The sequence below is a fragment of the Leptodactylus fuscus genome, chromosome 2 (assembly GCF_031893055.1).
Source record: "Leptodactylus fuscus isolate aLepFus1 chromosome 2, aLepFus1.hap2, whole genome shotgun sequence".
In the NCBI taxonomy this organism is placed as follows: Eukaryota; Metazoa; Chordata; class Amphibia; order Anura; family Leptodactylidae; genus Leptodactylus; species Leptodactylus fuscus.
Genome location: NC_134266.1, coordinates 68,480,468 through 68,490,421, shown reverse-complemented (window position 1 = coordinate 68,490,421; position 9,954 = coordinate 68,480,468). Strand labels below are relative to the sequence as shown.

General features: G+C 48.2%; 1 pseudogene; it reads left to right on the top strand.

Annotated features, from left to right (window-relative positions):
• The first annotated feature begins 8,642 nt into the window (after positions 1–8,642).
• Positions 8,643–9,009, top strand: LOC142193665 (small ribosomal subunit protein eS26 pseudogene; annotated as a pseudogene).
• Positions 9,010–9,954: the final 945 nt, after the last annotated feature.

Below are 9,954 nucleotides of genomic sequence, written 5' to 3'. Positions count from 1 at the left end.
TGCAGCACCAAAAAGGGTAGCTAGAGGCAGAGGCAGAGGTCAGCAGCTTAGGCGAAGCCAGGCCACACCCGGAATCTCCCAAGATGTTCCAGTTCGTACCCAGCCCCGAAAAACTCCCACCTCGAGGGCACGTTTCTCGAAGGTGTGGAGTTTTTTCAAGGAATGCGCCGAGGACAGATATAGTGTTGTCTGCACAATTTGCCTCTCGAAATTGATTAGGGGCTCTGAGAAGAGCAACCTGTCCACCACTTCAATGCGCCGTCATTTGGAATCCAAGCACTGGAATCAGTGGCAGGCAGCAACGGCAGGACAAAGGCCGCCTGCCGTTCACGCCACTGCCACTGCCTCTGCCACTGCCTCTGCCTCTGCCACTGCCTCTGCCTCTGCCACTGCCACTGCTGACTGTGCTGGCGATGCACTCCAGAGGACGAGCCAGGACACCACTTCATCTGCCTCCGCCACTTTGTTGACTTCTCCCTCATCCTCCCCTGTTCCTGTCTTATCTCCTTCTCCTGCACCATCAAAGGCACCATCAGGCGCTTCTTTACAACAACCCACCATCTCTCAGACATTGGAGCGGCGGCAGAAATACACTGCTAACCACCCACACGCGCAAGCCTTGAACGCCAACATCGCTAAACTGCTGGCCCAGGAGATGTTGGCGTTCCGGCTTGTTGAAACTCCCGCCTTCCTGGACCTGATGGCAACTGCGGCACCTCGCTATGCCGTCCCTAGCCGTCACTACTTCTCCCGGTGTGCCGTCCCCGCCTTGCACCAGCACGTGTCACTCAACATCAGGCGGGCCCTTAGTTCCGCGCTTTGCACAAAGGTCCACTTGACCACCGACGCGTGGACAAGTGCATGCGGACAGGGACGCTACATTTCACTGACGGCACACTGGGTGAATGTAGTTGAGGCTGGGACTGCTTCCCAAACTGGCCCGGTGTACCTCGTCTCCCCGCCTAACATTCCTGGCAGGGACACGAGAAGAACACCCCCCTCCTCCTCCTCCTCTACCGCCTCCTCCTCCGCCACCGCCTCCTCCTCCGCCACCGCCTCCTCCTCCGCTGTTAGATTGACCCCAGCTACGAGTTGGAAACGTTGCAGCACTGGCGTTGGTAGACGTCAGCAGGCTGTGCTGAAGCTGATCAGCTTGGGGGACAGACAGCACACTGCCTCCGAGGTGAGGGATGCCCTCCTCGATGAGACGGCAATATGGTTTGAGCCGCTGCACCTGGGCCCAGGCATGGTCGTTTGTGATAACGGCCGGAACCTGGTAGCAGCTCTGGAGCTTGCCGGACTCCAACATGTTCCATGCCTGGCCCACGTCTTCAACCTAGTGGTGCAACGTTTCCTAAAGAGCTACCCCAATGTTCCAGAGCTACTGGTGAAAGTGCGGCGCATGTGCACCCACTTTCGCAAGTCGACAGTAGCCGCTGCTAGCTTAAAATCTCTCCAGCAACGCCTGCATGTGCCACAACACTGGCTTTTGTGCGACGTCCCCACACGCTGGAACTCAACGTTTCAGATGTTGAATAGAGTGGTTGAGCAGCAGAGACCTTTGATGGAATACCAGCTACAAAACCCTAGGGTGCCACAAAGTCAGCTGCCTCAGTTTCACATCCATGAGTGGCCATGGATGAGAGACCTTTGTGACATCCTACGGGTCTTTGAGGAGTCCACAAGGAGGGTGAGCTCTGAGGATGCGATGGTGAGCATTACAATCCCGCTCTTGTGTGTTCTGAGAGAATCCCTGATTGACATCAGGGATAACTCAGATCACACAGAGGAGTTAGGGATAGCATCCGATCCGTCACAGCTGGAGAGTAGGTCCACACATCTGTCCGCTTCACTGCGTTTAATGGAGGAGGAGGAGGAGGAGGAGGAGGAAGAAGAGTTGTCCGATGATGTGATGGTGATACAGGAGGCTTCCGGGCAACTTCGAATCGTCCCATTGTTGCAGCGCGGATGGGTAGACATGGACGATGAGGAGGAAATGGAGATTGAACTTTCCGGTGGGGCCAGAGGAGTCATGCCAACTAACACTGTGGCAGACATGGCTGAGTTCATGTTGGGGTGCTTTACAACCGACAAGCGTATTGTCAAAATCATGGAGGACAACCAGTACTGGATCTTTGCTATCCTTGACCCCGGTATAAAAACAACATCTCGTCTTTTATTCCGGTAGAGGGGAGGGCCAATCGCATCAATGCTTGCCACAGGCAATTGGTGCAGAATATGATGGAGATGTTTCCAGCATGTGACGTTGGCGGCAGGAAGGGTAGTTCCTCCAGTAGGCAACCAAGTTCTCACCGGTCCACACAAACGAGGGGCACACTGTCTAAGGTCTGGGACACCTTGATGGCACCCCCTCGCCAAAGTGCCGCCACAGAGGGTCCTAGTGTCACCAGGCGTGAGAAGTATAGGCGCATGTTGCGGGAATACCTTTCCGACCACAGCCCTGTCCTCTCCGACCCCTCTGCGCCCTACACGTATTGGGTGTCGAAGTTGGACCTGTGGCTTGAACTTGCCCTATATGCCTTGGAGGTGCTGTCCTGTCCTGCCGCCAGCGTCCTATCTGAGAGGGTGTTCAGTGCAGCCGGTGGCATCATCACTGACAAGCGCACCCGTCTGTCAGCTGAGAGTGCCGACCGGCTCACTTTGATAAAAATGAACCACCACTGGATAGAGCCTTCATTTTTGTGCCCACCTGTGTAAAGCACCCCAACATGAAACTCCATGTCTGTACTCAACCTCTCCAATTCCTCCGCATCCTCATACTCATCCACCATAAGCGTTGCACAATTCTGCTAATACTAGGCTCCCTCCACCCTGATTTCCCCCAACTCTGCTGGTTAGAGGCTCCCTCCACCATGAATTGGTCCAAACTGGGCTGTTTAGAGACTCCCTCCACCATGAATTGGTCCAAACTGGGGTTTTTAGAGGCTCCCTCCACCATGAATTGGTCCAAACTGGGCTGTTTAGAGGCTCCCTCCACCATGAATTGGTCCAAACTGGGGTTTTTAGAGGCTCCCTCCACCATGAATCTGCCCAAACTGGGCTGTTTAGAGGCTCCCTCCACCATGAATTGGTCCAAACTGGGCTGTTTAGAGGCTCCCTCCACCATGAATTGGTCCAAACTGGGGTTTTTAGAGGCTCCCTCCACCATGAATTGGTCCAAACTGGGCTGTTTAGAGGCTCCCTCCACCATGAATTGGTCCAAACTGGGGTTTTTAGAGGCTCCCTCCACCATGAATTGGTCCAAACTGGGCTGGTTAGAGGCTCCCTCCACCATGAATTTGCCCAAACTGGGCTGTTTAGAGGCTCCCTCCACCATGAATTTGCCCAAACTGGGCTGTTTAGAGGCTCCCTCCACCATGAATTGGTCCAAACTGGGGTTTTTAGAGGCTCCCTCCACCATGAATTGGTCCAAACTGGGCTGTTTATAGGCTCCCTCCACCATGAATTGGTCCAAACTGGGGTTTTTAGAGGCTCCCTCCACCATGAATTGGTCCAAACTGGGCTGTTTAGAGGCTCCCTCCACCATGAATTTGCCCAAACTGCGCTGTTTAGAGGCTCCCTCCACCATGAATTGGTCCAAACTGGGGTTTTTAGAGGCTCCCTCCACCATGAATTGGTCCAAACTGGGCTGTTTAGAGGCTCCCTCCACCATGAATTGGTCCAAACTGGGGTTTTTAGAGGCTCCCTCCACCATGAATTGGTCCAAACTGGGGTTTTTAGAGGCTCCCTCCACCATGAATTTGCCCAAACTGGGCTGTTTAGAGGCTCCCTCCACCATGAATTTGCCCAAACTGAGCTGTTTAGAGGCTCCCTCCACCATGAATTGGTCCAAACTGGGGTTTTTAGAGGCTCCCTCCACCATGAATTGGTCCAAACTGGGGTTTTTTAGAGGCTTCCTCCACCATGAATTGGTCCAAACTGGGCTGTTTAGAGGCTCCCTCCATCATGAATTGGTCCAAACTGGGGTTTTTAGAGGCTCCCTCCACCATGAATTGGTCCAAACTGGGCTGGTTAGAGGCTCCCTCCACCATGAATTTGCCCAAACTGGGCTGTTTAGAGGCTCCCTCCACCATGAATTTGCCCAAACTGGGCTGTTTAGAGGCTCCCTCCACCATGAATTGGTCCAAACTGGGGTTTTTAGAGGCTCCCTCCACCATGAATTGGTCCAAACTGGGCTGTTTATAGGCTCCCTCCACCATGAATTGGTCCAAACTGGGGTTTTTAGAGGCTCCCTCCACCATGAATTGGTCCAAACTGGGCTGGTTAGAGGCTCCCTCCACCATGAATTTGCCCAAACTGGGCTGTTTAGAGGCTCCCTCCACCATGAATTGGTCCAAACTGGGGTTTTTAGAGGCTCCCTCCACCATGAATTGGTCCAAACTGGGGTTTTTAGAGGCTCCCTCCACCATGAATTTGCCCAAACTGGGCTGTTTAGAGGCTCCCTCCACCATGAATTTGCCCAAACTGAGCTGTTTAGAGGCTCCCTCCACCATGAATTGGTCCAAACTGGGGTTTTTAGAGGCTCCCTCCACCATGAATTGGTCCAAACTGGGGGTTTTTAGAGGCTTCCTCCACCATGAATTTGCCCAAACTGGGCTGTTTAGAGGCTCCCTCCATCATGAATTGGTCCAAACTGGGGTTTTTAGAGGCTCCCTCCACCATGAATTGGTCCAAACTGGGTTTTTTAGAGGCTCCCTCCACCATGAATTGGTCCAAACTGGGGTTTTTAGAGGCTCCCTCCACCATGAATTTGCCCAAACTGGGCTGTTTAGAGGCTCCCTCCACCATGAATTTGCCCAAACTGGGCTGTTTAGAGGCTCCCTCCACCATGAATTGGTCCAAACTGGGGTTTTTAGAGGCTCCCTCCACCATGAATTGGTCCAAACTGGGGGTTTTTAGAGGCTCCCTCCACCATGAATTGGTCCAAACTGGGCTGTTTAGAGGCTCCCTCCACCATGAATTTGCCCAAACTCTGCTGGTTAGAGGCTCAATCCACCCTGATTTTCAAAACAAATGTTGGTGCCAACCTCAACTTACTACAAGGGCCAAATTCACTGCTGGTGACAAGCTCTCCTCACTGCAAGTGCCAAATACACATGTTTCAAGGTGTTTTTCTACTGTCAGAGAGGTGGTATTGAGTGTGTAAAGTGTGTAGTTGTTAGGCTGTGATGTTGGGGTAATAGAGGGTCTTTGGTGTGTTAGATGCCCCCAGACATGCTTCCCCTGCTGTCCCAGTGTCATTCCAGAGGTGTTGGCATCATTTCCTGGGGTGTCATAGTGGACTTGGTGACCCTCCAGACACGGATTTGGGTTTCCCCCTTAACGAGTATCTGTTCCCCATAGACTATAATGGGGTTCGAAACCCGTTCGAACACACGAACATTGAGCGGCTGTTCGAATCGAATTTCGAACCTCGAACATTTTAGTGTTCGCTCATCTCTAATATATATATATATATATATATATATATATATATATATATATATATATATATTATACAAAGGGTTCAGTGCTGTATATGGGAAAAAATTACACACAAGCAAAAAGTCTGAAAAATATCCTCCATGGCGCTTGGAGGATGTCTTCTGATTCCACTGGATACACCCAGCTTGCTGCCATAATTTGTAGAGTTTCATAGTCTCTTGTGGCTTGTGCTTAGCCACATCGCCTACCAGGGAGCCTCACTTCCTGAGCAACCCATCCCCAAAAAGATGGGGCATTAACTCCATCACCATCTTGGAAAGAACAATGTTTCACAAATATTGAGGTCCGTGGCAGATCACCCTCTTCCATGCCAGGTTGCCCGAGAAACTGTAAAGCAATAAACTTGGGAAGGCAGGAAGAAACATTCCCACCCCTGACATTCATTTTACGCACAAATACCAATGGAGTATACTAATAACACATGTCTAAACAATACATTCATTAAGGATATATAGATAGATGGATGTAAGGATTTGATTTAGTATTAACATGCACAAATAGGTTCCCTTCATCACTGTCATACTGAACATGCTGCCATATCTGCAAACATGTTCTCGGGCTAGAGGAGCAAGAAAACTGATGCCTTGTGGGAGAAGATTCGGTATGATGTGTCATTTCTTGATTATTACTTTCTCTGGATGATAATTGTCTTCATTTTTTCACAGTTTTATTGTTTAAAGCTTACACCTACAGACGGATGACAACACCAGAAAAGTAAGGAAATTTTTTTACCCAGCAAGGATCTGAGTCCTTTGTCTTTAGCTTATAGACAAGCCTAAGCCGAGTGAACAATAGATGAAATATGTGCTTGCATCATTTGTGTAAATAACTGGCTATATTAGAAACTAAATAATAGGGAACCCTCCACTTACACGTAACACGTAAGCACCAGGGCTTACTCCTAGGCCAATGACAGTGACAAGGAGACATCCTCTATGTCTGGAGGAGAGAAAGTGTTACCAGCAACATAGAAGGGGATTCTTCACAGTAAGAACAGCGAGGCTCTGGAACTCTCTGCCCCAGGAAGTGGTGATGGTGGATTCAACAAGTTTAAAGAGGGCCTGGATGTCTTTCTGAAGAGAACAATATTACAGGTTATGGACTCTAGATTTTAAGGACACGTTGATCCAGGGTTTTCATACTGACTGCCAGATTAGAGTCGGAAGGAATTTTTTCCCTGAATTGGGGCAATTGGCATGAGCCTCATGGGTTTTTTTTGCCTTCCCCTGGATCAACACTGTAGGGGATTGTAGGATTATAGGTTGGACTTTATGGATTGATGCCTTCATCCAACTTCATCTACTATGTAACTAAGTAACTATATCATGGAGGATACCTACACTACTGTTCACTAGTGTTAATAGTTAGAGATGAGCGAGTAGTATTCGATCGAGTAGGTATTCAATCAAATACTATGGTATTCGAAATACTCGTACTCGATCGAGTACCACTCGCTATTCGAATGGAAAAGTTCGATGCAGAACCAGCACTGATTGGCCGAATGCTATACAGTCGGCCAATCAACGCTGGTTCTTCTCCTACCTTTATAAGTCTTCTCTGCGCAGCTTCCCCGCGGCGTCTTCCGGCTCTGAATTCACTCTGCCAGGCATCGGGCCTGGGCAGAGCCGACTGCGCATGTCCGCTTGTAGTGCGGGCATGCGCAGTCGGCTCTGCCCAGGCCCGATGCCTGGCAGAGTGAATTCAGAGCCGGAAGATGCCGCGGGGACGCTGCAAGGAGAAGACTTCTCGGAGGATCCAGCCCGACCCTCACTTGTGGACTTGGTAAGTATAATTTGATCGAATGTTGCCTACCCCTGAAACGAGCATTTTCCCCCCATAGACTATAATAGGGTTCGATATTCAATTCGAGTAGTCGAATATTGAGGGGCTACTCAAAACGAATATCGAACCTCGAACATTTTACTGTTCGCTCATCTCTATTAATAGTTTATTTTTGTCAATTAATTTGCAAAGAATAGCGGGGTCATATCACTTCCAGGACTCCTCCTCCAAAGGGTGGTCACGCAAAATATTGATTTCATGTAGATTTTTCTTTTGTTCATTGACTTAGTTTTGTTAATTGCTAAAAATAAACTATTTACACTTCCATTTTTTAACTTTGTGTTATTTTTTCCACACCTGTCTAAAACTTTTACACAGTACTGTATATATGCTACTAAGGTAAACAACACAAATTCAGATCTGAGTGCCACCATTAGGTTGCAGAACATGTCTAAAATTTTAATTTGAAGAAAGACAAATTTTTTTACTGCACTTCAAAAATACAGCAAATAATTAAGTCAAGCATAAAGAGAGGTTTGGATCAACAAGATCAATATTTTGTCACTTCTCACTTTTATCACATCTCGCTACCTAAATTACTCAACTAAATACAAATAAATCAATATTATTAACACATACATTTTTTATTGTTTATAGTGAAAATACTTGTTTTCCTACATTCAGAAATTAGGGGGGAGAAACCTTCTTGGGAAGAGACATCAAATCTACCCATGTACCACTTATAATTGAAGTCCTTAGGGCCCGTTCACATGGGCACAGAGCGGGCGGATTATGGCTCGTAATCCACGTTATAATCCGCCTCCTCACATTGGTGGTCTATGTAGACTGCCAGACTTCTTTTTTCAAAAGAGAAGTGAGGTGCCCTTTCTTCAGGCAGATTCCGCGGCTCGTTGAGCCGCGGTGTCTGCCTAGCGGCAGCAACCTCCGGAGTTGGCCCGTTCATTTGAGCTGACTCCGGGGGGGGGGGGGGGGGGGAGCCGTGACCGTGACAGTCGTGGCAGGCGGGTTTTGACCCGAGAGTGACGCGGCTCCCCGCATCACTCTTGGTGCCAAAACCCGCCATACCGCGCCCCGTTTGAACTAACCCTTATGTACTTAAGTTTTGTTGAATTAAAAGGGGGTTAATATTGAGGACCCATATTGATCAGTATCGGATGGTGGGGGTCTGAGATTGCCGATCAACTGTTTGAAGAGAGTGCTGCACTCCGAGGAATGCTGCTGAGCTGACTCTTCACTGAATACCAAGCACAGTCCTGTATATCGTAGAACAGCTGTGCTTGGTATTTAGTATATACATATTGTGTGATTAAAACTATAAAACTTTTAAACTTTTCAGCCTTTGAGTCCAAGATGACCAAGAAAAGAAGGAACAACGGACGCGCCAAGAAGGGCCGTGGACATGTCCAGCCAATCCGCTGCACCAACTGTGCTCGCTGCGTCCCTAAGGACAAAGCCATCAAGAAGTTTGTGATCAGGAATATTGTTGAGGCTGCGGCTGTCAGGGACATCTCTGCCATTCTTATGCCCTGCCCAGGTTGTATGTGAAGCTGCACTACTGCGTCACCTGTGCCATTCACAGCAAGGTGGTCAGAAACCGCTCCCGTGAAGCTCGTAAGGATCGTACACCACCTCCAAGGTTTAGGCCAGCGGGTGCACCTCCAAGAGCTCCACCAAAACAATTGTAGAAAGCCTGGTTAAGATGCATCTATACAAAAGCTTTCAGAAAGTTATGAGAAGATCCCTCCATATCCCTCCATCTATTTCAATGTTTCATTTATTTATTTAATATAAGATTGGCATTGAACTCAAAACATTGTGAATCCTAAGGTGTCACCTTACCTCTATATAAATATATATTTCAGCATACAATGTGCTGACATATAGGCTGTATTCACACAGAGTAACGCCAGGCTTTTTTTGTGTGTTTTTTGCACATAGCGCCACGTTAACGCCGCGTGTACGCCGCGTTAACGCCACGCTATTTTGCGGTGGCGTTGCCCGGCGTTAACGCGGCGCTATGTGCAAAGAACACACAAAAAACGCCTGCCGTTACTCTGTGTGAATACAGCCATAGAGATATATCTCTATATAACAATACATTATACATAGAAAGAGATATACTAAAAGTGAAGAGATAAGAGAAAAAAAAGCTTCCATTGGAGTTAATGGAGCTTGTGGCTCAGTTAGTAGAGAAAATGCTTATCTTGCGTTATATGCATCATCTCTTGGATTCAATAATACACTAAACTTTAATTGGATTAAGGGATCTCGTAGCAATCTCCTCAATCGTCAATTAGTATTCACTTCACTGAGGTGAAAACTGGGAGACTCTTGGAAAGCCAAAGTGAATTGACATGTTTGCTGCAGAGGAATCTATGCCTATTGACAACCTGAGGACAGGTCTACGATATTAAACTCCAAGAAAACCATAAAGTCCCTGCAAAGTGGATGGGATTCTAGTGAATCCCATCCCTACATTGCAGAAAAAGAATTGCAGCGGAAATTCTGCGATTTCCAAAAACGTTTTTGGAAATAACAGCATGTCAATTATACCTACAGAAACGCCGGTGGTTACCCTAATACAGAGGTGCTTTTTCACTGCAGCCTGCTACATGTGGCCTTAGCCTTAGTTATAGTTAAATCAAA